At 45.3% G+C, this 27,075-nt stretch overlaps 1 long non-coding RNA gene and 1 other non-coding gene across 5 annotated transcripts in view; both read right to left on the reverse strand.

The window, feature by feature from the left end:
* Positions 1-27,075, reverse strand: part of LOC122691723 — a 134,459-nt gene that overhangs the window by 85,319 nt on the left and 22,065 nt on the right. The window lies entirely within an intron of this gene.
* Positions 17,432-17,538, reverse strand: LOC122692906. Its single transcript, XR_006340720.1, has one exon. It is a non-coding gene; the product is annotated as a U6 spliceosomal RNA (small nuclear RNA).

Raw genomic sequence — 27,075 nt, forward strand, 5'->3', positions numbered from 1 at the left:
CACCTCAACTAATGATCTAATAAAGTTGTTCTAAGGAGAGATATGTGTCTATATGTATATAACTTATACTGGTTGAGAAAATGAAAGTCAGAGTCAGAAAGAAAGACAAAAGTGGAAAGAGAAATAGATTGAAATTTGGAAAACAATCCTAATTATTCAAATGGAAAAATACCTGTTATGCTATAACTAAAATATCAAACAATCAAATTAACTCTTTTAATTATTTCCTCCAAAGACAAAACTAACCAGTTAATTGATATAATTAATAACTGTTCATTCATTCACAGGTGTTCATTGAGCCCCAAGATGCTGTAATAAGCAGTGGTTCCTATCCTCATGGACTATACATCCCAATAAAGGGTCAGAAAATAAATATATAACATGCCGTTATAAAATCTATAATAAACAATTTAGAAAGCAGAGAATGGAGGCTTCCCTGGTGGCTCAGTGGCAAAGAATCCGCCTGCCAATACAGAAGACACGGTTTGATCCCTGATCCAGGAAGATCCTACAGGCCAAGGAGCAACTAAGCGCATGCACAACTATGGCACCTGTGGTCTAGAGCCCAGGAGCCGCAACTACTGCAGCCTGGGGCCCCTAGAGCCCGTGCTCCACAAGGGAAGCCACCACAATGAGAAGCCCGAACACCACAATGAAGAGTGGCCCTGCTCTCCGCAAGTAGAAAAAAGCCCAGCACAGTCAAAAATAAATAATTTAAAAAAGAAGAAGAAGAAAGCAGAGAATGATTTAAAAATAGAAAAAGGGAATGCCATTTTGATTGGAACGGCTTTTTTGGAGAGATTTGAGTCATTACCTGCGTTAACTGAGAGAGACAATTTGTGCAAAGACCTGGAGCTCAAGCATCCTTTAGAGATGGAAGAATGGGGTGAAGAGGAGGAGGTGAGGATGATGTCAGGGAGATGGGCAGAGCCAGACCACATGAGGTATGACAGGGATGCCATGCAGGCTTCCTTCTGCATCAAAACCAGAAAGGGTGAGTTTAGCCACTTCAGGTCAATTTAACAACCATATGCTCAGTGTCTATGACGGTCAAGGCTCTGAAGGCCTAGGCCCCATAGGAGAAGGAAAGACAAATGCACAATGATTGTAGACTAAGGAAGCATTAGATAAACATCATAAAAAACGTACACAAAGGAATTTGTCTTTGACCTGACTGGATGTTTGGGCAAACAGAAATGAGAGAACAAATTGAGAAAAATTCATGCAATCAATCAATCAATATTACTAGAGTACAAAGCACTGTGCTATCAGGCTGTGGGAATATATAGCTGAACTAAAATAAAACAAGAGGACTTCCCCGGTGGTCCAGCGGCTAAGACTCCATGCTCCCAGTGCAGTGGGGTTGGGTTCTGTCCCTGGTCAGGAAACTAGATCCCACATGCCACAACTAAGAGTTCAAATGCTGCAATTAAAGATCCCACCTCCTGCAATAAGACCTGGCACAGCCAAATAAGCTAAATAAATAAATATTAAAAAAAACAAAAAACCAAGGCCCAAGCCTCAAGGATCTTAGAGTTTAGTTGTACATACAAATATAGTTCTGACCGCAGCGAGTGTTACATAAGAGAGACTCATAGCAGATTCACCAAGGGTCAACAGAGAGACTTCTGGAGAAGGCATGGCTGATTAGGAGATGAAGGATGATGAGGTATTACCTGGAGCAAGGAGGATGGATCTCTCCTAATGGAGAGAATGGAAAAGGCAAAGATCCTGTGATCCAAGGCCTTAGAAGGAGAGTAAACAGGAAGTGTCACTTGAGATGAGGTTGGTGGGGACTGGGAGTGGGCTCTGTGTTTTGGGTTTTTTTGGGTTTTTTTTTTTAATGTAGGTGTCCTTTTTTTGGCCATTTTGTGTAGCCTGTGGGATCTTAGTTCCTTGACCAGGGATCAAATCCATGCCCCTGAAGTGGAAGTTGGGGAGTCTTAACCACTGGACCGTCAGGGAGGTCCCTGAGAAGAGAGGTGTTGTATTTTAAGAGCCATGGAAAGCCAATGAAAGGGTTTAACTTGAGGTAAGGGCAATGAAATAAAATTTGCTTCTACTGACAAATTCACTCGGATTGGAGTACAGACAGCAGACTGGGGAGAAAGATACAAGAGTAAATTCAGGGAAATCAGATCAGGGCTCCCGCAGACATCTAGGCAAGGGGAAAGTCTGGTGATGACAGAAGAAATGGAGGAGAAGGTAAGTGATTCGGTTCAAGAAAAAGATTTAGGAGGCTGTGATAGGACTCGGGCTTATGACCAACGTGGCCGTGTGACTTGCTTGCCAATGGACTGTGGAACAGAGGTGACACATGTCAATTCAGGTGGAAGCTTTAAAGAGCCAGTTAATGTGTGATTGCCCACACTTGCTCTTTCCCTTTGATTGACATTTATCATCATTTCAAATGCTGGCCACACACACATCTCGGGTCCCTCGTGCAGAGGAGAAATGGCACAAACACCAGATGACCCACTGGATATGTAGCATGGGTCGGAAATCACCTTCTGACAGTTTTTTTTCTCTTTTGACCATGCCACGGGGCATGCAAGATGTTATTCCCCAGGTCAGGAATCTCGCCTGCTTTGGTGGAAGCACAGAGACCTAATCACTGGACAACCAAAGAAGTCTCCAACATCTCAAGCCTTTGCAATCAGGGGATTGTTTGTTACTGCAACATAACATGACCAATCTTGCCCCCTCCCCTAAAAAGGTTATAAGAAGAAGGCATGACTGGGACACATTTGGGAGGATTCGGGATGGAAAGGACAATTGGCTTGAGGTCTCTCAGGGCTTATTTTTCAGCCTGTTTTCAAGCACAATGCAGCACTTTAAGGGGGTCCCCTGCTCCTTGTCCTCTCAAAATTCAATCTGAGATGATTCAGTGTGTCACAAAAGAAAGGGACTCTGTCTTCAGCAAATGTGGCCTTTAATGGTGCAGAGAGCTTTGAAGATGAGACGCTCCCTTGTGAGGGTGAAGCATTACTGTTCTGCATCAGATGTGAGGATGCACTTTTTTAAAAAAGGATTCAGTTTAACTGCCTTGCCATTGTTTTATGACATGACCATCAGGCATTTTCAAAGGGGTCAAGTTATGACAAGAATATTTAACTTCTAGTAAGAGCAAAGAATAATTGAAGGGAACCAGAGGATGAGCCAGGAACTGAAAGACCAGGTATTAATTCAGCAGTGGGATCTGTGGGCAAGAGAATGTAAGAAATGATGGAGTCAGTGTACTCATTTAGACAGCCTAAGTGTACAGAACCCAAGAGGGAACTGGTTGAATGGAGCCAAGGCCCCAGCATCTGTACACGGACAGGTGAGGTTGAGATAGCCCATCCTGGACATAAGGAAAGACATAAGGAAGGGTGGATGGATGCAGACACACACACCCATGGCCATTGGTGTCTCCTGTGCATCAGTGTCTCAGCTAACTGTCTGGGTCTTGAGAAGCTGAGCTGGGAGATTAGGAAACTGTCCAGCTCAGCTCCATGATTCCCACTTCACATTTGCTGTTAGAATCTGTGCTGCATCTTCACTGCAAAAGAGATTGAAGAAGATGAGACGGCAAAGAACATCATGGAAGATCAGAAGAAAGCAGGCTTAGAATTGTTTGGTGGCTGGGATGGTGCCAACAGGCAAACATATTTTTATGTGTAATATTAAGGCCAGCCAATCTTCCCATGGGTATATAGGCTCTTCCCATGGGTTCATGGGTTAAGGATCTACCTACAATGCAGGAGATCCAGGTTCAATCCCTAGGTCAGAAAGATGCCCTGGAGAAGGAAAGAGCAACCCATTCCACTATTTTTGCCTGGAAAATTCCACAGACAGAGGAGCCTAGTGGGCTGTAGTCCATGGGCTCACAAAAGAGGCAAACCGGACTTAGCGACTACACAACAGCAAGGCTCTACCATTACAAGGTGGGGAGGCAGGGGGGTCGCAATTTCAGTCATACTACTGCTTGCTGCTGCTAAGTCGCTTCAGTCGTGTCCAGCTCTGTGCGGCCCCATAGACAGAAGCCCACCAGGCTCCCCCGTCCCTGGGATTCTCCAGGCAAGAACACTGGAGTGGGTTGCCATTTCCTTCTCCAATACTACTACTACTTAGATGTATACAGAAAATATAGCAGCTTTATTTTGTATAATTGATCTTCTCATTTCCCCAAGCTTCTTGCCACCAGGGATATAGGTGGTGGGTTCAGGAATGGATAAACTTGCTACTTAAGACCACTTCCTTTCCTCAGTTTGAAGCATCTCCACTGAGTTAAAATAGTGCTGTCTAGTCTCCGAGTTGATGACTTTGGAAGAGGGGACCTCTCACTGTGTGTGTCTTCTGAGTACTCGCTGGCGCCCTCTGCAGGGCAGCTGCTGGTGTCCGCTTTGCTCCCAGAACCAAAGCCTCCCCAGTGATCTATCCCACTTGACGGACGGACATTCAAGCTGCTGCGTATGTAGAGGCTGTGGTCCCAGCATTTCCTCCCTAAGAAGGACGGCCAGAACCCCGGTGGCCCAATGCTCACATCCCCTACATGACCGTGCTCTTTCTTCTCACCTCTCACCTGCCAAGAAGGGGCTTTCTACTTCCTCTTCTTGTCCAGCCTGGGCATTTCCTCTCTCATATCATAGTCATTCCCAAGGTGACATTCACCCTTCATTGGAGCAGCCACGGGGGAATGGCTGTGGACAACATTATTTATAGAGGAGTTGGATGAAAACCACAGGCATTTAATATTTTTAAAATATTTTCTCCATTACAAGAGGTGCATTCCTTTAGCCTAAGCTTTATTTCATCTCATAAAATGCAGATATGCCTAGGGAGTGTCAAGCAAAATCTCTTCTTTCTGAAGCACTCTTGGAAGAATGAGGTTGTTGCTGGCTCATCCAGCCCTAAGACCGCATAAACCCATCCATCCATCCATCCATCCATCCATCCATTCATTCAGTAGCTGGTCACTGAACACATCTCTATGCTGGCCCAGTTCCAGGAAAAGGGGACCACAAACTTCTGAGAAGGAGAGGAAAAGGACAAGAATAAGGAATTCATGACCGACGCACAGGACAAGCACAGGATGCTGTGGGGATGAATAGCTCAGGCCAGGGGCTCTGGGAAGGTTATCTGAGCAGGTGACAAGGGATGCAGAAGGACAAGACAGAATTATCGAGGTGGAGTAGGGTGGAGGGTCAGGCACCCACAACACAAGCAACAGGACATACAGAGGCTTCAGGTGGGAAAGAGCTTGGAGGGTCCCTTCCCAAGTGAACTGTGGAAATAGGCTCTTCGAGGGGATGGAGGGATCATTAGGAAGAGAGGCTGGAGGGAAGGTGTGGAAGGAGGCAGGGAGCTCAGGCAGTCAAAACTCACCTTGAGAAGGAATTCCCTGGCGGTCCAGCCATTAAGACTAAACTTCCATTGCAGGGGGCAGGGGTTCAATACCAGGTCAGGGAACTAAGATCCCACATGCTGAGTGGTATAATCCCCACCCCTACAAAAAAGTCATCTTGAAAAATTGATGGGTAAAGTCATGGTCACATTTTCATTGCTCACCACTGCCCCCCAGATGCTTTAAGCCTCATTCTCATCACTTCCACACTGAACTTGGATGGCCTCCACTTTGGACAAGTCTCTATGTTGTTGGGTTCTATCCTGACCCTGTGGAGAAGACTGGTTGGGAGGGACCCTCAACATCACACTGACCCTGCACCTGCTGTTGACCAGATCAGGAGCCAAGTGCTGGGTGGGGAGGGAACTAAGCCATGGTCCTTACCTTCAGGGCGCCTGTTCTGGCAGATCCCAGCAGTGGGAACTGCTGAGGCTTTCGCTCTTCTGCCAGTAACCTGGTTATGCTTCATCTGAGGGCATAAATCCCAAATCTGATGGATTTGTGCACATGCCTGCCATATTCCTCCTCACCTTCCAACCTCCAGCCTCATTGGCCTCTCTGAGCTCCTAGAAGGAACCAAGCTGCCACCTGCCAAATGCCCAGCTCTCCTCTCCACTCTTCCTTCCTCAGGCAGCCTTCCCTGATGGCCAGGCTAGCTCAGTCTCCCTTAGAGCCTCTTACTCCCATTATTCTTGAGGGCAGTGGTCTTATATTGGAGTATTTACTAAATGAATGGCTCCCCACTTGGTTCTGAGTTCCTGAGAGCACAGAGGGCGATGTGTGATACCACAGTGGGGAGAATAACTGGCACAGAGTGGGGGCTGTGTGGATATGAATTGGATGAAAGAAGTAACCGCAGAGGGAGTGAGCAAAGATTATTCTGGCTTCCTCCCCAGCATCCTTGGACATGCAGGCCTACATGGTCTGCAGTCCTTCTCCAGCCTCCTCCTCCTCAGATATCTGTTCTACCATCTCCCTCTAGGACACTTAACTCTGGCCTCATCACCCGTTCCTGGTGTTCTGGCTCCTGCTGTGTTTCTGTTACAGGGAAACTATATTCCAGCCTCAGGGCCTTTGCACACCCTGCTCCTGTGACTGGAATTCTCTTTCCCCCAACATTCATGTGACTGACTCCTTCCATCCTTTCATTCAGGTCTCTGTTCACAGAATACCTTCCCCTTGAGGCCTTCTCTCATTGCATGTGTATCATCTCTCTCCCTCCACTAGAATATGAACTTCTTGTGGGCAGTAATGTGGTCTCTTTTGTACTCTGCCATGTCCCCAGTTCTTATTGTTGCATCTGGCCTGTTGTAGACCCTCAATAAAGGTTTGTGGGTGAGTGAGTGAAGGAAGGAATGGATTCATTCATGCATCTTGGGCCCAGAGAGGCCCTGGGCTTTGTCCTCAGGGACACTTTCTCCTTTGACCCTGTGGCAAAAAAAAAAAAAAAAAACTTCTATGCCCAACCAAGCTTTAATCCAAGCAGACTCTAAATTCCCAGCTGCAAATTAATAGTAATAATAAACCACTATTAAGTGCTAACTGTATGTCAGATATTCTGCTAAGTGTTGTCATCTGTTCACATCTTTCTTACAGTACTATTGTGAACAGAGTAGTTACAAGCCCTTTTGGATAGATGGAGAAAATGATGATCAGAGAGGCTAGATCATTTGTCCAGTGTCACACAGCTAGTAAGTGACTAAGCTGGCATTTGAGACTTATCAATCTCTAGGGCAAAGTTTGACAAAGTATGGCTCACAGGCCAGCTCCAGTTCACTACATGTTTTTGTACAGCCCGTAAGCTGGGACAGGTTTTTACATTTTTAAAGAGTTGGTGGAGGGGGTGAGGGGTGGGGTAGAATGTGCAACAGAAACCATACATGGCCCACAAAGCTTAAAATGTTAAGAGAACAAATATAACAAATTAAGAATTCCCTGGGTACTCCCCATGTGGACACAGGAGTCTCAGAGAAGAGATGCATATTTAATGCATTGGGCTCCCCTTTTACTCCAAGCACCAGCTAAGCACTGGCATGGATATTATCTTGTTGAGTCACCTCATGACCTCCAGCATAGAGATGATTTAAAGGGTCCCTAGAGGGCCTTCCATGGTGGTCCAGTGGTTAAGAATCTGCCTTGCAATGCAGAGGACGCAGATTCGATCCCTGGTTGGGGAACTAAGATCCCACACACTGTGGAGCAACTAAGCCTGCATGTCACAACTAGAGAGCTCACACACTGCAAGGAAACTAAGACTCGACCCGGCCAAATAAATATTTTTTTAAAAGGTGGGATGAATTGAGAGAATAGCATTAAAACATATACATTACCATATGTAAAACAGGGAGCTAGTGGAAAGCTGTTGTATAGCACAGGGAGCTCAACCTGATGCTCTGTGAACGCCTAGAGGGTGGGATGGGGATGGGAGGGAGGTTCAACAGAGGGGGGACAGTTCAGTTCAGTCACTCAGTCATGTCCGACTCTTTGCAACCCCATGGACTGCAGCATGCTAGGCTTCCCTGTCCATCACCAACTTTTCAGAGCTTGCTCAAATTCATGTCCATTGAGTCAGTGATGCCATCCAACCATCTCATCCTCTTTTATCCCCTTCTCCTCCTGCCTTCACTCTTTCCCAGCATCAGGGTCTTTTCCAAGGAGTCAGTTCTTCACATCAGGTGGCCAAAGTTTCAGCTTCACCATCAATCCTTCCAGTGAATATTCAGGACTGATTTCCTTTAAGAGTGACTGGTTGGATCTCCTTGCAGTCCAAGGGACTCTCAAGAGTCTTCTCCAACACCACAGTTCAGAAGCATCAATTCTTCGGTGCTCAGGTTTCTTTATAGTCCAACTTTCACATCCATATGTGACTACTGGGAAAACCATAGCTTTGAGTAGATAGACCTTTGTTGGAAAAGTAATGTCTCTGCTTTTTAATATGCTATCTAGGTTGGTCAGAGTTTTTCTTCTAAGGAGCTTTTCTTCCAAGAGAGGGGGACATATGTATACTTATGGCTGATTCACATTGTAGTATGGCAGAAACCAATACAACATTGTAAAGCAATTACCCGCCAATTAAAAATAAATTAAAAAAAAAATTACAAGTAAAAAAAAAAAAGAGGCCTGGAGATTAAGTGAGGTAGCCAAGGCCGCATTTTAAGAGACAGAACCAGGTGCAGAATTACAAAGTCATGGCTGAAGAGTCATGGTTAGCATTCATCTGGTCCCAGCTTCTTCTCTTATGGATTCAGAACACAAACTATCCAAGTTCCGGGGAGACTGGGGACACTTGGGATTAACACCACAGCCCCTTCCCATCCCTGAGCCAGAGGTTTACCCTCAACTTTCCCTCCACTCCACCCTCATTTCCAAAATCTCCAGGAGTCTTTACCAGCCCCAGCATCCAGCCCATTTCCTCTCTCCATCCTGACCTTCCACCTCACCCGCAGCAGCCCTGCTTGCAAGGACCACTCCAACTACAAATGAAGTGAAGGGGAAAACTAAATTGATACGATCTGAGCAACGGAAGCACGAACGCCCCAATTTCCTCTCCACATTATACAGGAAGATCGGGGCCACGTGGGGAGCAGGCGCAGGGCCTTTTGATGTTTGCCTTCCTGCAAGCACCAAGCAGAAGGATAGGAGACGCCTTCATCTCCTCCATGCACACTCACACCAGCAGGTTTCCAATCATGCTTGAAACACAGCCAGAGATGAAAAACAAAGAAAGGAGGCGAAGAAGGAAGAGAGAGATGAGGGTGGTTGAGAGAGCTTTAAGGATGATGAGACCCTTTAAAACTAGCAACAGGATGCGTGAAAGAGCTTACACACACACTGCCAACACAGCCCTGGGCTGAGCTCCTGGAAATGTATCAAGAGGGGAGTCAGCCTGACCTAGAGCCTTCCTGATGGGGACACCAAATCCTCCTCCATTCACCTGAGCTGGGGTTACTGAAAGCCTGGGGCCAGGATGCTGCCATAGCTCACGTAGTCAACTGCACCAGCCAGGACACCAGGTCTATAAATACCCCTTCATATTCACATCTCCAACTCAGGTATCTGTGGTGCAAATTGGAACATGTGCCAGTCATGTTGGCATTTAGGGAAGCACCAGTCAACCTCTCTTTCTTTCTCACTCTCTCAAACTTTTTATTACAATGAGATGGGTAGCTAACTTCAATCTAAATCACCTTGGGTTTATTCCGCAACACTAGTAACTCTGGGTCATTCCAAGGTACCAACTGAAGATTAAAGGTCTTATCTCATTGAAACAACTTCCTGCCTTAATTCACCACATTGACCACCAAAATTATTTAGGAAACATGGAAAAAATACATCCAAACAAGAAATTGCAGTGACCTTTTCCTTCCAGAGAGAGGAGAATGAAGATCTCTTTTCTTAGTTGAATTTACAACACAACTTTTTTTTTTAATTGTAATATTACAATCATAATATTTATTGCCATTATTTTATAGATGGTGGAACTAAAGGCTCAGAGAAGTTAGTTGACTTGTCTGAGGCCCACACGTTACATTGTGATGTAGCCAGACATCCAGCCTAGGGCTGTCTGATTTTAAAGCCTGAACCCTTTCAGATAATACCCACGTACATTCGTCCTAAAATGGCCACGTGGGCCATTTGTGAAAGCAGGGTCAGACTGAGCCTAAATGTTCCTTGAAAATGATCCAGAGTAACCTGGATTCAGCAGCTGCTTGAACTTGTACTTGTCAGTGTTGTCCACATTGCCAGCAAAGTTGGAAGGTGAAGGTCTCCAGCTGCTAATATAACCTAAGTACGACCCTGCTTTGCCTGAAACTGGGAGCCCATTACTATGGATGGGAAAAGTCACTATAAATGCAATACATGCTCACCTCCATAGCCAAATGCCAATACATAAGCCTTTGTGCATGGATAACTAAACTCTTCGAGGAGGCAAAAAAAAAAATCTTCAGTCATATTTTCTCCCAAGCCCAAGGGTTACTCGAGGAAGTCAGCTTTGGTGACTTACACACAGAGGCTAATGCAGATGACTGTTGCCCCAAACTGGGGCGGGAGGGGGGTGTAGAGGGGATAATGACCCGCACTTCACATTGTTGGAGACAGGCAACCATTGAATTTGATCTTAATATTCTAGTCCATGAGCCAGCAGTTTCACTAGAGCCTGGGTTTTTTTTTTTTTTTTAAAGGCAGGAAAACCCCACACACATTCTTTCAATTTCTAAAGGGAAATTTGACTCGAGCTGTAGAACAAAGGACGAAGAAATAGAAGTAAAAGAAAATCAAAGAAAAAGTGATTTGGATTCAAGGGGATCAGATGTTTCATTTATTGCAGGTTGGAGACCTTCAATCAGTCAAATGAAAGGAACATTTGTATTAAAATACCTACGAGGCAGAGAGAAAGCCTTGATCGGGCGCGGGAGAGTTAAGTTACAGCAATCTTGCTGAGAGATATGAACCCACCTTCGAGGCTATCTGTTCCTAATATTGAAGGTTTTCTGTGTTACAAACCTGAGATGAAAGGTAGTTGTTTTGACGTCTGGGTCTGGAAGCCAGACGCCGAAATTAGCAGCATTCTCCAAGTGTGTGTTGCAGGGATGAAGAGCCTTAGATGGAGGGAAAATATATCTGCTTTTTTTTTTTTTTTTTTTAATTTTCCTGGCTGTGCTGGGTCTTTGCTGCACACAGGTTTTCTCCAGTCGCGATGAGTGAGGCTTACTCCCTAGTTGCAGTGTGCAGGCTTCTCATTGCCGTGGCTTCTCTTTTTGCAGAACATGGGCTCAAGGGTGAGCAGGCTTCAGTAGTTGCGGCTCCTGGGCTCCAGAGCACAGCCTCAGTAGCTGTGGCACATGGGCTTAGTTGGTCTGGGGCACGTGGAATCTTCCCAGATGAGGGATGGATCTTGTGTCGTCTGCCTCGAAAGGCGAATTCCTAATCACTGGGCCACGAGGAAAGCCCTAGCTGCTTTATTAAAATAAAAAGATGTTTAAGGCAACACTAAGGGCCCAAGTCACCTGTGAAAGCACGGTATGGATGGAAATTATGAAAACACCTTCAGGTAGATGGGAAGGGGCAGGAGAGGAGCACTAGACAAGGAATCAGGGGACCAGGGATACAGTCTCCTCTCCCCCTGGGATGGTAGCTCCATGGTGACTGAGACTTGGTCTGCCTGGGTCACAGTGCCAGGTATATTAGAGGTGATCCGCAGATAGAAGTCAAATGGACACATGGATGGAAAAATGAATGAGACATTGGGTGAACCCTTCTCCTCTTTGAGCTTAAGTCTTGTAAAATGAGAAGGCTGGACTAGCTGAGGATTTCCCCAGTGGGATGGATACAATGATGCTTGGGTACCATATGGATGGGATCAGGGGATAAATACGAATATGGCATTAAATCACGCCAATGCACAGAGGGGAAAATGTATCACTTTTGAGCTCTCTTTCAAGCTTTCTGATTCCCTCCAATCGAAATCTCCAGTCCAAAACTAGTATGTCTTTAACACCTCTTTTATGTTCTTAGACCTCCCGCTATCATAATAAGAGGAGGATTCAGGTTCCCATGCCTCCATAGGCAATAGTTTCCAGCTAAAGTTAATAACGTGATCTCTTTCTTTTTTCATTATGTTTACAGTTACCTATTTATGGCAAGTATAAGTAATTTTTCCTTCATAGAACTAATTTTTTATGGTTTCTTTGCCAGAAAAATATAGATGAGTAAACATGAACTGACATAAAGAAATAAGAGTTCAAGAGGGATGCAGGAAAGGTAAACACCTTGATGATGAAACCGAATGCCTCTGACTTGGGAAAAACTGTCCCAACTGACCTCCAAGTTTCTCTCTAGAACACTGACCATCCGAGCTGCAACCCTCTGGCTTGTAGAGAACAAACGCGGCTGTCTCCAGCAAAGGGGCAGCCATAGCCTCAACTTTAGGATGCTGAATCATTCATTCATCTGTTCTTTTGTAAATTTTTACTAAGGGCGTACTATGTATTCACTACTCTTCCAGTTACTGGGGATAGTACAAGGGAAAAAATAGGCCAAAAAATAAACAAAAGCCTTGCCCTCAAGGAGCTTCTATTCTAGAGGTCTGAGCCAGGGCAGTGATCAGTTGAAGCAAATGAGGCACCAGGGTGCAAAATTTAAGGAAGTACCCACTGTCTGGGTCAACCTGGCCCTGACCTGAGGACAGTGCCCCATCCAGACCACAACTTGACATGGTTCGTCATCACTTTGGGGGCCATAGATTCTGCTCCTGGGCATCTGCTGTTCAGTCTTGGGTGGGGACCCCCAGAATCAGCACTATTCCAGAGTTCTCCAGATGAGTCCATGTACATCATGATTGAGAACCACTGCATTATAGACCTAGACCAAGAAACCTTTAAAATTTATAGTCCGGCATTTTTCAAGATCATCTACCAATAGATGTTTACCAAATCAATTAACTAGTAAGTGAATGCCAATATATTGCTATGCACCATAGTGACAAAAATCTCTTCTTTCCTCTGTGGAGTTGCTAGGGATCAGGGGCTCTTCTGTGCTTTTTTTAAAGATTTTTTTTTGATGTGGACAATTTTTTTAAAGCCTTTATTGAATATGATACAATATTGCTTCTGTTTTATTTTTTTTTTGGTTGGGAGGCATGTGGGATCTTAGCTCCCCAACCAGGGATCGAACCCACAACCCCTGCATTAGAAGGCAAAGTCCCAACCACTGGGCCACCAGGAAAGTCCCCTCTTCTAAGCTCTTTACACTTTTTGCCTCATTCAATCCTCACAACCACCTCCAGGAGGTATGATTTATTATCATCACCCCATTTTGCAGATGAGAAAACAGAGGCAGAGAGACTCTAAGGAAGTTGCCCAAGGTCACCCAGAAAGCTGTACTCCTAACCACTGTGTCCAGCTGCCTCTGTGGGAGGGACCTTGATGCCTGGGTCCTTGGGCATAAGAGTTATGGTGAAAGTGTGGGAAACGGGATCATTTGCACATTAAATATAGCACATAGGAACAGCCGTTACTTCCACCAAAAAATATGTCTTCAATCATCCTCTCCAAACACAAGGCCCACTCCAGTTTCATTTTACATCCACGTCTGTTAAAGCCATGCTTGTATAATAATTTTTCCCTATGCAAGAAAACAACAACAACAACAATACATGCACTATACTACATATCAACTGTCTTCCCTCCCTAGCGTTCGGGGAAATTTGGGGAATGGTTGGCAGTGTGGAAAATCAGAAAAGGTTCATGTTCAATGTCTCCAGTTCTTCTGACTTATCCAAAGAAACAAAAAATTCAAACCTAGTGTGAAAATTCCTGATTTCCACATGGGCTTTAACTTCTAAATAACTGCATGGGGCAGATATGTGTTTGGGTGTAAGACATGAATGTGAAGTCAGGAGGGAAAGGTCAATGCTGAAGGAAAGTCCCTGGGGATCTGGTCTAAGATCTCTGTCTGGTCTGGGACCAGCGGCTGCATTTCTTTCTGCCTTGAATCTAAAGCTGTAAGAAGGATGTAAAAATATCACGGATTCCTTCTTCAACTTTTAGTGACAATTTCTATATATTTAACACTGTGCCAGATGGCAGATTTAAAGATTAAATCAATATGCTTATCACTGAGAGAGAGACAGGGACAGTGAACTCTAGGTCCACGGGATGAGGGTGGCTATGAAATCAGAACCTGGGAGGAGTTCTGCCTGGAAGAGATGACATTTTCAGCCAGGCTTAGAAGGCTGAAGTGATGCTCCTGGCAGCAAGGACAGAAAGGAAAGGACTTTTCCTTGATACCAAGGTGCTGTGTAAGCCAACACAGCATGAATGTTTCATGAGTTCAAAAATCACACATGCACACCCATAAACAATTAGGAGAATGTGCAGATTGGTACCACAAATCCAAAACTGCACCTTTTGTTTTATATACAAATTACTTATTTAAGTGTTGAACCAGACTCACTGGGTTTTCCATTGAGCTGCTCCCCTTACTGGAGTCATGATGTCCAGGAACTCAGGTGAGACGTGTTGGGATAACCTCCATTTCATCCCTCTTCCTTCTCCTCCATGCGTGATCCAGAGACCTGTCCCTCCAATCAAGTGCGTGTCCTCACCTACCGCCCGCCATCAGGCCACCACCACCATCTAGTTCAACCACTGTCTCCTGTGTGGGCACTTGCTGTTTTCTTTCTGCTTTTCTTGTCTCTCTTCCAGTCAGTCCATTGACATTTCCAAAACTCAGATCTGACTGCATTGCTCTGTGGCTTTAAACCTTCATTGGTTCCAGTGGCCTCAGGATAAAGTATAACATGGCATCCACAGCCCTTGGCACTCAGAACCTTGCTTCCTCTCCTCTCTCACCATCCCTCAGTCCAAAATCCCCCAAACAGATGCCCAAGGTGCCTTCCATCCCTGCCCACCAAACATTCCACAGAACGTGCCTGGCGCTTTCCTACCTGGGAACTCTGATGCGGGCTCTTCTTTTTAGTGACTCTCCTGCCGTGTTTAGCAGTAGACTCACAGGCATGGCCAAGGAGTCCCTCCTCTGGACGCCTTCTCTACCAACCCCCACCATCCCCCTCCAGCCCTCACTGGGGCACGGCAAGCCAGGGACAGAGCTGGAGAGTTAAGACAGGAGAGGCAGGAGGGATCTTTTGAAAGGCAAGGAGGGAAAATTCATTTTTGCAAAACCCTCAACCCAGAAAGTCACTTTTTTTTTTTGCTAAAGCCTCAATCCTCCAAAACCTTTCAGCAAGCATGAAGACCCACCCGCAGAAAAAAAGAGAAAGCATTTCACACGTTGGAAAAAGGCCCGGGGCAGAAGACATGAAAGCCATGAAAGAGTTGGCAGTAGGTGCTGCAAGGTTGAGCAGGAAACCCAGATCAAATGGGAGGTTGGGACGTTTCTGGGACGCACATGGACCCCAGCCCTGCTCAGGCAGGCGGATACTTGCTTCTGAGGGGGCGGGGCCCCCAGGCCCCCTAAGGGCTTGGACAGCCATGTGTCCCCAGGCCTTGTTCACAGCTGACGAAGGGGAGGTGATTGCACCAGGCCTGTCCTGGGCTGAGGCAGGTAAGCCCAACAGGTTAGATCAGAGCACACTCTGGGCTGTGCCCTTATCAGTCACCAGGGAAGAAGAGAACACTTCCAACAGGAGTGTCTCCCTTTCTCCCTCGAGGATTCAGACACTCTACTTGGAAAACAAAGTCACTAACTCCCAACATCGTGGCCAGGCAGGTGACAAGAGAAGATAGTATCACCTAGCAGGGATCAAGATGCGCAGACTATGGCCTTGACAGGCAGCTGATGGTCCCAGATTTGTTGACTTTTCTAGAGAGGTCAGCTATTGGGATTTTCATAGGAAATCTTATTATTAAAATGTTTGCTCCAAAAAGAAAAAAAGTTTGCTCCATTTTTTAAAAATACCATATAGTGCAAAAGAAAGAAGACCTCCTGTGCCTGAACTTTGATGTCTGGGTTCAGGTTAAGCTCATTATTTCTAAGCAAAAAAAGAAAAAAAGAAAGATATACAGCCCTTGGGACTTCCCTGGCAGTCTGGGGTTAAGGCTCTGAGCTTGCAATGCAGGTTGAATCCCTAGTCCAGGAACTAAGACCTCACATTCCATGAGGCCAAAATAAATAGATAAATAGATAATAGATAGGTCGGGGCTTCCCTTGTGGTTCAAAGGGTAAAGAATCTGCCTGCAGGGCAGGAGACCCAGGGTTTAATCCCTGGGTCAGGAAGATGGATAGATAGATCGGTAATACGGCCCTTAAGTCGGCATGACGCCCTCTCTTTGGCTGATAATTGAGATTCTATGGTGAAATTGGATTTTTCTTATTGTCTAGGTATTTATTTGGCCCTAGAGCTATGGGGTTACAGTACCAGCAATGAAAGTCACCGGTATTTCTCTGCTCCTTCCTGTGTATCTGTATTTTTATTTGAGAGCCGCGTCCATATCATTTTTTGTTTTAATTTTAAGCACAAGAGTTCTGAGACATAGGCTCGCCTCCTCTCCCCTCCGCAAGTTCCCAGTTCGGGAAACCGAGGCCCGGGGGAGGAGACAGGCTTACTAAAGCGCACAGAGCAACTGAGAGCATCGGATCCCAGGCGCCCCCGGCCCCCCGCCACCCCTTCTTGGCACACCTCGGCTGCATTTACACAGCGCGCACACCCGCGCGGCTGTGTTTGTGTTTCCCCCGGTCCTGAGAAAAAGCCCACCAAGCTGCCAGATGTGCGGAGCTCAGGCGAGCCCGGGGAAGTGGTTTGCCGGCGATGAGAAGCAGGCCTGGTCTGGGGGTAATCGCTCCTTCGCATCAGCCTCGCCTTTCCTCCCGCAGGAGATAAGAAATCGGAATAGAGGAAACTGACAGGCAAGCACGCACCCTGCACCCTGAAAACGGTTCCCTCCGCCCTCGGGCAATCCGTGGGCTTCCACAGCCCCACGTCTCCTCGGCTTGTGCGAAGCCCCAGGACCCCGCAGTGCAGAGTGAGGAAGAGACGCCCCCTTGGGGTGGATTCTGCCCTTTGCCCTTTCCTTCCACTAATAGCCCCTCTTTCCCAGGGGTTTCTTTTGGAAGAAGGCACCGGACATATCCATTTCTGCTTTATGTGTCAGCTCTTGCATTTCTCTAGGGAACTCACAGAAGAAAGGCTGGAGCCAAATTCAAAAGCATGAGGTTCCAATTGTGACATTACAGGCTGTTGGCCGTGAGGGACTTCCTGGCCCACTGTGAAGGGTACCTCTTCAGGGACCCCTTATTCCACCTTCTGATAAGGTGCCCTGAAACCCAAGGGGCTCTATCTGCCAGTGTCCTTCTGGTCCCACACGTCACATTTATTCTCATGTCAGTGCAGACCTCGGCTCCAAACTATTTTCACTTAAAACAATATCTGTTTGTGTGTACCCAGGAGAGATGGGGGCTTCCCTGTAGCTCAGCTGGTAAAGAATCCACCTGCAATGCAGGAGACCTGGGTTCGATCCCTGGGTTGGGAAGATCCCCTGGAGGAGGGCATGGCAACCCACTCCAGTATTCTTTTTTTTTTTTTTTTTAAATATGGAACGCTTCACGAATTTGCGTGTCATCCTTGCGCAGAGGCCATGCTAATCTTCTCTGTATCGTTCCAATTTTAGTACATGTGCTGCCGAAGCGAGCACACACTCCAGTATTCTTGTCTGGAGAATCGCATGGACAGAGGAGCCTGGCAGGCTGCAGTCCATGGAGTTGCAAAGAGTTGGACGTGACTGAGCAACTAAGTACACACACACATACACACACACACTCATGAGAGATGGGAGAGCAGAGAGGAGAGAAGAGGAGGGGCATGGGAGGGAGGGAAGAGGGAGAGTGAAGCACCTACTATATGCTCAAATCCTCCCCACAATCATCCATCCTATGAACTAGGGTTTTTTTAATTTATTTTATTGAAGTATTGTTGATTTACAATTCTGGGTTCATTTGTGTTGTACAGCAAAGTGATTCAGTTATCCATATATATTCTTTTCCATACTCTTTTCCATTATAGATAAAGAAGATGTGGTACATATATACAAAGGAATACTACTCAGTCATAAAAAAAGAATGAAATAATGCCATTTGCAGCAACATGAATGGACCTAGAAATGATCCTACTAAGTGAAGTAAGTCAGACAGAGAAAGACAAACACCACATGATATCACTTATACATGGCGTCTAAAATATGACGCAAAGGAACTTATCTGCGGAACAGACTCACAAGCCATAGAGAGCAGACTTGAAGCAGGTTTTCTCAGCCCGATTTTCCAGATGAAGACCCTGAGGCGCCTCTCCTCCTCTCTATCCCTTGCTTTCATTCCCTCCCCTCCCGTCCTTTCCTCCTTCCCAGCATCAATGTCATCTTCATGCACTAAGGCTGAGGAGGCCCATGCACATTGCTGGCCTGAGTATAGAGGCCTGCCAGCCAGCACTCTGTCTCTCCCCGGGGCCCCATACAGTGAAGGTTGTGCCCTCATGGACGCCTGGCCTCAGCAGCTCCAGAGGAGCCACAGGACGCTGCAAAACGCTTTTTCCCTGGGGGGATGTAACCTCAGAACAAAACACTGCTGTGGTCAGGCAGCCGGGGGGAGAGGAGCCCCAACTGAAGAATCAAAGAGAGCAAAGGTGCCCCTTCTGGTTGTACCACCTCAGGTCAACCAATCAGCCAGTCTCCCTCAAATGGGGTAGTACTAATTAGTTCTAGTACTAAGTACTAGTAGTACTAACTCATACTAGTGTTATCTACTAGTAGAACTAATCCATACTAGCTGACTAACTACTGCTAGAACTAACTAGTAGCTTAGGGTTGCCTCGAGGAAGAACTGAGTGTTTGGAGATGTACAGAGCCCACAGATGATACCCAAAATGATTTTAGGTGATGCTCAAATAAGACAGTAAGTATCACTGATTTGCACAATTAGTACGTAATGTTCTTGTAAACTCCCTTTCAACCCTCCTAATAATATCAAGAAAGTCTCCATTTGATGCGACCGTGCCTTTAACACCTGACATGTGTTTTCTTTGTGCTTTAACAAAGAGAGAAGACTTCAGGTGCAGAGTCTATTCTGGGCAGCAATACCGGAGTAGAATTTAAGAAATTTTTTTTGATCAGAGTAATTTATATGGTTATTGGTTTTCTATTTACACTGGTGGTATAAATTTCGCTTTGTAAGTAAATGGATTTAAGTTTTAATAAAAACAGGCCCATTAAAGAGAGGGAAAAAGCACTAGGTAGATAAGATTCAATGACATTCAAATATGGCCAAAGTTTTAAAGGGAGCTGGGCTTCCCCGGAGGTTCAGTGGTAAAGAATCCACCTGCAATGCAGTAGACAGTCTGCAATTCATGAGACATGGGTTCTATCTGTGGGTTAGAAAGATCCCCTGGAGAAGGAAATGACAACTCACTCCAGTATTCTTGCCTGAAAAATCCCATGGACAGAGGAGCCCGGTGGGCTGTAGTCCATGGGGTCGCAAGAATCAGACACTACTTAACAACTAAACCACCACCACCATAAAGGGCGCCATGAGTGATGCAAGTTTGGAATCATTGAGAAAATTTGCATCAACAGGTTCACACTGTGATTGTGACTGCAGTTTAGGCATCAACCCAAGAGGTGTCATGGATTCTGAGAATCAGGATATGGTCCAGATCCAGACCCTCTCTCCCATTCCCTCCGTCACCAGGACTCAAATTGAAGAAGTAACCATAGTTCATAGAACATGGGTGAGGATGGAAGCTGGACCAGCACCTGAGCTGGTGCCAGGACTCTAGGGCTCAGGCAGCATGGGCTCAGCTTTTCCACATGCCTGCCCCGTGTGTCCTCATCTAAAACAGGGAAGGGGATCCTTCCCACTCTGAAGATCTGGCAACCCTTCCTTGTTTCGTCCATCATTTTTCTCTGTCTGTTTCAAAGTCAGATTCTCTGATGAGAAGTGAACTTCATCTAATGAAGCCCTGGGCGTCTCCTAGGGAACACCACTGCAGAAAGATGATCAATGCAAACAAACAAACAAAAAATCCTCTGGGGTTAAGCCAGTTCACCTTTCTGAGTCTTGGTTCCTCATCTGTAAAATGCTATTCCTGATAGTTCAAACCTCCTAGGATCTGTAGATTCACTAAGATGATGTAAATGTCTCACAAAATGTGGGGAGCTACCTCAAGATGTACATGGACAAAGCATTAAGTGATATTAACACAGAAAGCAAGTTTCCTCATTGCACCAAGGAGGAAGTCTCAGTTTGGTACTAACATGGCTTGAACACTTTTCTGACATTTGCCAAAAAACCCTAACTTAAGCAGAGAGCAAAGCCTCAGGCTCTTGGTAGGCAGCAGGGTCCACCTGGGATGCTAGAAGGATGTTTAGAGAGACAGGAAGAATTTATCCCCAGATGAGCCCTGGGGACAGTAGAGCAGCCACAAGGCCAGTGGCCTTTGAGTTGAGCCCTAAAGAGGGAGGAAGATTCCTCCAAGTAAAGCAGACTGGGGAAGATACACAGGTATGAGAAAGGGCAGCTCCCTTCAAATCAGGGTGTCTTAGCCTAGTGAGTACCATGAACCCCTTTACAGAACAGTGTCTCTTTTTTTTGGTATGTGATTTGAAAATATCTGTATTGTTTCCATAGCTTTTTAAAGATTGTGATAAATTACACCACATAAAATTTACCATTCTATCCAGTTTTTTAATTTATTCATTTTTAATTGAAGGATAATTGCTTTACAATATGGTATTGGTTTCTGCCACACATCAATATGAATCAGCCATAGGTATCCATTCATGCCCTCCCTTTTGTCCTTCCCACCTCATCTCACACCTCTAAGTTGTCACAGAGCTCGGGCTTTGAGCTCCCTGCATCACACAACAAATTCCCACTGGCTGGCTGTTTTACATATGCTAATGTATGTTTCAGAGTTAGTCTCTCTATCCAGGGTTAAGTGTGCAGTTCAGTCGCATTAAGTACATTCACACTATTGTGCTACCATCTCCACCAGCCATCTCCAGACCTTTCTTTCATCTGCCCAAACTGAAACTCTGTACCCATCAAACCCATTCCCCCTCCTGCCAGCACCTGGCAACCAGCATCCTACTTTCTGTCTCTATGAAGTCAACTCCTCTGGGTATCTTAGATAGGTAGAATCATACAGTGTTTGTCCTTTTGTGACTGGCTTATTTCACTTAACGCGAAGTCTTCAAGGTTTCCTACAGATAATGTGTTTAAAGGCATAAAATTTTAAAATACGATTACAAAGAAAAAATCATATTAAAGGACAGCTATTCAATAAGTTTAAAGATATAAGAATTCATGTGCTTCTATTAACCTTTAAATAACAAGATATAGAAGTGGATCTAACAGTTATTTTAATTTCAAGATAGTAATGAGTACATTTTAAGATATCCTGGAGCAACTATAATATGATATTAAATATCTGTGATTTCTGTTGATGACAAAAGCCACATGCAGTGCCAAATCAGGCATGGTTTGTTACCTACATTCAGAATTGGAGGAAATGCTAACTTTCAATTGGAAGTTAGAAAAAAATATATGTCTGTGTGTGCGTGAGAGAGTGTGTGTGTGTATACGGGCTTTCCTGGGGGCTCAGATGGTAAAGAATCTGCCTGCAATGCAGGAGACCTGAGTTCGATCCCTGGGTCAGGAAGCTCCCCTAGAGGAGGGCATGGGTATATACATTTTTCCCATCTAAGTTCACAGACTCCCTGAATTCTCCCCCAGGAATCCTTCAGGCAGCTTCTGCCCCGCGGAACTCAAGTCAAGAAGCCCCCCAGAGAAGGGATGTTGTTATTCTCCAACAGCTTAAATCCATCTTGGTTCAGAAGTGAGACAAACGCCAGATTCTTCCAGCCTCCACCTAATCTCAGAAACTACCATGCACACCAGTGGGTCAGTTTCCAGTTCACTGGGGCACAGTGGGGCCGATTTCTGGACATCAAACAACCTTCCCTGGGCTTCCCAGGTGTCTCAGTGATAAAGAATCTGCCTGCCGACGCGGGAGACACAGGTTCGATCCCTGGTCTGGGAAGATTCCACATGCTGCAGAGTAACTGAGCTCCTGAGTTACAACTACTAAGCCCACGTGCTACAACAACTGAAACCCACACACCCTTGGAGCCTGAGATGACACCACGAGAAGCCCGTGCACCACAACTAGAGTGTAGCCCCTGCTCGCTGCAACTAGAGAAAGCCCACAGAGCAAGGAAGACCCAGCACAAACAACCTTCAATAACCCCACCCCTACCCGCACCCCAGGCACTGTGTTTGGGCTGCAGCCCATGAAGGGGAATGATTAAAATAGAAGACAAGCCCATTTTTGCTCTGAAAGCTGCTCTCTTTAGCCTTGTGGTTCATTTCTATTTGTCATACACACAGCATCTGATGAAGATGAGGGGATGGCCCGAAACATGGGAGAGCCTCAGTGTGTGGATGAGGTTTTAACCAACAGGAGACTCACGGCCCTGTTCATGGTAGTTGTTTAATTTTTCTCATCTGCAAACAGGCTTTGGATAGCCAACCTTTAATTAAGATGCAGTTTTCTTTTCAAAAGCAATGTATTCTAATAAATACCATCTGAGTTGGGGCGGGGGGGCGGGGGTGGTGGGTGCTACAGAAATTATAACTGCAGCTGAAACACCAAGACTCACAGCAGACTAACCATGAAGACTTTCTGGAAGGGAATAGTTTCCACGTGCTTCAGAGAGGAGGACATGCCTGGTGGACCATGTTCCCGGGCTTCAAAGCCAAGCCACTGTGCCGTGGGTTCTGCATTTTTGTGTGGAGAGAGGACCAGAAGAGGCAGAGTTATAGCTTAGATGACCCTCTGGCTTAGCGTTTTGACTTCAGAATCAAGAAGGTACAAGGGGTGAGGTTAGAAGGATTCCTACTGCCCTGAGACCTAGCAGCCCCGAGACCTAGCAGCCCCCACGAAGGGAGTGCCTAGAAAAGAAAATCTTTCTGAATTGAAATGTCTTGGCATCCCTCTGTCTATTCCCTTACCCACCACTTAGATTTGCCAGATAAAATACAGGATGTCCAGTTAAATTTGAATTTCAGATCAGTGATGAATAATCTTTTATTATAACTCTGTGCTATGCAATATGCTAAAATATGCAAAAATATTATGGTTGTTTATCTGAAATTCAAATTTAACTGAGCATCCTGTATTTTTTATTTGCTAAATCTGGCAGCTCTACCTTAACTCAAACTGGATCCTGCAATGTCTCCTTGAGATCTTGGGAAAGAAACTCTGGGCCAGCCTGGAACTTAATTGAATTCAGCTTACAGACATCTCTGCAGTCAGCATGGTGGTTAAGGATGTGGAACTTTGGAGTCTTAAAGACTTCAACTGGCTTCCAGTTCAGGCCTGTCACTGCCTAGTGTGTTGTCCTTGAGAAGGTTACTTGACCTCCCAGAGCTTCATTGTTGTCCTCAGCAGAATTTGGAGATTGATATCATGGATGATGTTCAACCAGATCCAGATATGGTGTGTGGTCCAGCTTGTCCTGGTCATTTAAAAATGAAACCCTCCCCAAGCCAGGTGATAAATAGGGCTTCCCTGGTGGTATGTGTGTGCTTAGTCGTTCAGGCATGTCCAGCTCTTTGTGACCCCGTGCACTGCAGTCTTCCAGGCTCCTCTGTCCATGGGGATTCTCCAGGCAAGAATACTGGAGTGAGTAGCCATTCCCTTCTCCAGGGGATCTTCCCAACCTAGAGATCGAACCTGGGTCTCCTGCATTGCAGGCAGTTCTTTCCTGGGAATGGCTTCCCACTCCATTATTCTTGTCTAGAGAATTCCATGGACAGAGGAGCCTGGTGGGCTATGGTCCATGGGGTCTCAAAGAGTTGGACACGACTGAGGGACTAACACATGCCCCTCTCCATCTTGCCAGCCATCCTGGCTTCCTGTGCCTCCCCCAGACCCTCACCTTTTCTCATCTTGCAATGAGTAGCTGGCACAGACAAGGGCTTCGCTTGGAGTTCTTTCTGATTGGCCCATATTGTAGTGTCAGACAGTTCAGTTCAGTCACTCAGTCATGTCTAACTCTTTGCGACCCCATGGACTGCAGCACAACAGGCTTCCCTGTCCATCACCAACTCCCAGAGCTTGCTCAAACTCATGTCCATTGAGTCAGTGATGCCAACCAACCATCTCATCCTCTGTTGTCCCCTTCTCCTCCTGCCTTCAATCTTTCCTAGCATCAGGGTCTTTTCTAATGAGTCAGTTCTTCACATCAGGTGACCAAAGTATTGGAAAACATATGTGTGTGTGTGCTAGAGTCACTAATTATACTGGCTTTAAGAAATCTTAAAGATCACTCTTTAAGTTCCAATTCAATTCCTTCCACTTTACACAGAGGAAAACTGAGATCTGGTTTTATTTACTGACTTATCTGAACAAGGCCATCTCTATGCATTGGAGGAGAACTGTTTTGAGGAATCATTGGAAAGATTTCTTTTTTGTTCAAAAATATCCCTTTCATCCAACTGCCACAAAGCCTAAAATTTCCCCATTAGCATTTTCACCATTTTTTTAAAATTGAACTACTGCTTATCATGGTGTTCCTCAAAGCCCACTCTCTTCAACGGGAAATGACCCAGGGTCATCCAGAGAGACGTAAGCACTGGATTTGAGGAGGCAGCGGGGTGGTAGAAAGGAGATTCTAAACGAAGCTGAAAGGGGACCTAGGACTTGCCAAAGACACATGTGGCCAACTTTAAAACTTTGTGACAGGCTGGCTATGCATGGAATTGTCCCCCTGTGACAGTTGTATGCTTGTGCTGTTGCATAATACAGAAGGACAAAATGCATAAAGACTAACTGATCATTTCGTTCAAAAGAACTCCCTACAAGAAAGCGGGACCCCTTGATTCAGTCTTATGCTAAACAAAGCTAAAAGTCTTTCTTATATTGTTGGTCAAGGGTTTTTCCACTGGGTGGATTGAAATGTTTTTCACAGATCTACAAAGCCTGGATGGTGAAATAAAGCCTCAAACTATCCAGAGGCAAAAATGTAGCTGGGACTGTATCTGCTCATATACACAAATTGGTTCCACTACTTGGGTTAACGCTAACTCTTGGGAATTCAACATCCCTTGCGTTCGGTTGTCTCTTTATTCCACCTACTTGCTATTAGGGGGTCGGTTGCTGATACAGACTAACTAGACTGTTGGCTCCAAAACATAATAAACATGACTTCCAGTCATTTGATTGGCTTAGTTTGGACAATCAGAGCCTTAGGAAAATGAAGAGGGAAACTTCTAGAAAAACAGGATTTCAAATTCTAATCTTTACTTCCAATATCAGTTCATTACCAATAGATGACCACTAAAACAAGGAAGGATTTTTTTCCCATCCGAGTCTAATTAGTTTTCATTGTCTTTTCTCCAAGTTCTATTGTATTCCACTCTACCCATCGGCTGCCTGTTTTAATTAATTTTGCCCTGCATTCAAAGGTTTTTGCTTTGGAGCCTCTCTGATTTAAATTCCTTTTTTGCAAATAAATAAATAAATAAATATCAAAGCTAATGAGGCTCTGAAGATTTGAGATGTAAATATCATATGCAGATTCTTTTTTTGGGTCCCAGCTCAGCGGAAGACCAAAAATAACTCTTGGAAGAAGTTTGATTAAGAAATCTCAGGCTCCCCCTTCCCTGTCTCCCTCCAGACAATCTTTCTGCTGGCAAATCTCAGTTATTTCACAAAAAATCATGCCCCACACACGCAAAACCCCGAAGCAAGTTCCTTTCAAGAAGAACTCAGGCGGGTGCAAGATGGTGCAGAGCTACTGAGATGGCTGTCCTGCCAATGGATTCATGTTCATCCGGAGAGATTTCCTATGTACACACTTGTACAAACTCACACACCTATACACGTACATGCTCTCTCCAGGCACCCACGTGCACCATTTACGCTCACACATACAACACAAATGCCAACTCATACAGACATGTTCTGTATATGCATATCCTCACCCTTACACCAAACACGTGGACCCATGCACACACAAAATCATACACACTCTGACACCCAAATTCACCCACATTCGTACACACAGACGCCCACACAATACTTTCACATGCACTCACAAAAACAGTGCACACATTTTCATACACACTTGCACAAACTTCATTGCATACACACACACACACACACACACACATGTTCATCCACTCATACACACTCATACACACACACACATAAACGCATGCAGTCTCATACCCACACATATATCATGCTCCGGCCAGCCCAGGTTTCCCATCTCAAACCTATGCCACCTAGATTTGAACCATGTCTCTAACATGCTCCCCAAAGACCTCACTGCAAGGCATCCTCGGACACCCCCCACTCCTTTCAGGCATACGGAGGGTCTCCCCGGGCACAGTTATTAAACTGTATCCAAAGAGCTGTTACACAGTGCAATCTGCTTTCGCCCAGGATATTTGTATCCTTTACCGAGAAAGGCTGATTCATTTCCCAGAAATTTTCATCTGCTATTAATCTTCCAGGATATAGTTAGTGTTGTGATATTTTCAGATATTGTTTTCGGGTGGCGGCGGGAGGGGAGGGCGGATTTGACGTGGCTGTCCCCTGGCAGTTTCTGAGATTACTCAGGGCACTAAGCAGCTCAGAATTGTGTGACAGAATTTCCATGCAAGGGACTTACAATCATGTTTCATTAATTCAACGTGAATGAAGCCTCATTTCTGGCCTTGAGGAGCTTAAGATTTATGTGAAATTAATAACAGAACAGATGTCTTCACAATTTGGTTCCTCTGGAAAGAAAAAAAAAAAAAGGAACCTGATTACTTTGAAAACTTCAATGCTGGAAAATGCAGACCCAGGGAGTTTTTACTCCAGGGTAAAGAGTTATGCCTTGATATCGTCCACATCTCAGAACTAAGCGGAATTTAAATGTCAGATTTATATTAAATAGTCATATTCCCCATTATGACATATATAAACAACAGCTTATTACTTTCATTAATAAGATATGTTGGGCATTTAAACTAAAGCTTCCGAGATAAAGCTGGCACCTCATAAGCAGGAGACACTGGGGACGGCTGGGGGAAGATGCAGGCAGCCTGGTTTTGAGCTTGGTTTCTGATAATTTAATCATCGATTCCTCCTAGGAAAACAAAATGCATCTGTGCTCACACAAAACTCA

This window comes from Cervus elaphus, chromosome 4 (genome assembly GCF_910594005.1).
Source record: "Cervus elaphus chromosome 4, mCerEla1.1, whole genome shotgun sequence".
Classification (NCBI taxonomy): domain Eukaryota; kingdom Metazoa; phylum Chordata; class Mammalia; order Artiodactyla; family Cervidae; genus Cervus; species Cervus elaphus.